We start from the raw sequence: 1,141 nt of genomic DNA, 5'->3' as shown, positions 1-1,141 counted from the left end.
TATATATATATATATATATATATGTATATGTATATTGCAGGTGTGGTTGTTTGGTAAGAAGCTTGCTTTCTAACCACATGATTCTGGGTTCAGTCCCACTGCGTGGCACCTCAGGCAAGTGTCTTCTTCTACAGACTTGGGCCGATAAAAACCTTGCGAGTGGATTTGGTAGACGGAAACTGAAAGAAGCCTTTGTTTGTGTGTCTGTGTTTGTACCCACCCCCATTGCTTGAAAACCGATGTTGGTGTGTTTACGTCCTCATAACTTAGCAATTTGGCAAAAAGAGTCCAATAGAATAAGTACTTGGTTTACAAAGAATAAATCCTGGGGTCAATTTCTTCAATTAAAGGTGATGCTCCAGCATGGCCGCAGTCAAATGACTGAAACAAATAAAAGAATAAAAGAACACACACACAAACACACACACAGACATATACACTCATGCATTTATATATTTGTATATGTATATATGCATGTATGTATTTGTGTATGAATGTGTGTATATACGTTTTATTGTATGTCAGCAAACAGAGTAAATATTGAGAAGAGAGAGAAAGAAAGGAAACGAACCAGTGGCATTTCTTTTGTCACTCCCAGTCCTTAGAAATGCAGTGAACCAGTAAGTTGTACCAATAGAAACCAGTAAGCAATGAGGCTTTTGTTAACAAAGTGAAGATTAAGCGAAAGGCTTTTATGTAAGTGTATGAAGTTATATATGTATGTATGCACACACATATATATATGTGTGTGTGTGTGTGTGTGTATGTATATTGCAATGCACTTGTAGCTGAATGCTTGAATATTACCTTCCTTATAGCTTCATTGGAGCTTCATGTTTGAAGCTCCAATGAGGCTATAAGGTGATACTCAGGCATACATACGTATATATATATATCATCATCATCATCATCATCATCGTTTAACGTCCGCTTTCCATGCTAGCATGGGTTGGACGATTTGATTGAGGACTGGTGAAACCGGATGGCAACACCAGGCTCCAGTCTAATTTGGCAGAGTTTCTACAGCTGGATGCCCTTCCTAATGCCAACCACTCAGAGAGTGTAGTGGGTGCTTTTACGTGTCACCCGCATGAAAACGGCCACGCTCGAAATGGTGTCTTTTATGTGCCACCCGCACAAG

The 1,141-nt window shown here is 39.3% G+C and overlaps 1 protein-coding gene across 3 annotated transcripts in view; it reads right to left on the bottom strand.

Moving 5' to 3' along the window:
* Window positions 1–1,141, bottom strand: part of LOC106879162 (uncharacterized) — a 40,245-nt gene that overhangs the window by 25,439 nt on the left and 13,665 nt on the right. The gene's annotated exons all lie outside the window — the stretch shown is intronic.

The sequence above is a fragment of the Octopus bimaculoides genome, chromosome 26 (genome assembly GCF_001194135.2).
Source record: "Octopus bimaculoides isolate UCB-OBI-ISO-001 chromosome 26, ASM119413v2, whole genome shotgun sequence".
Taxonomy (NCBI): domain Eukaryota; kingdom Metazoa; phylum Mollusca; class Cephalopoda; order Octopoda; family Octopodidae; genus Octopus; species Octopus bimaculoides.
This window is presented reverse-complemented; position numbering and strand designations above follow the sequence as displayed.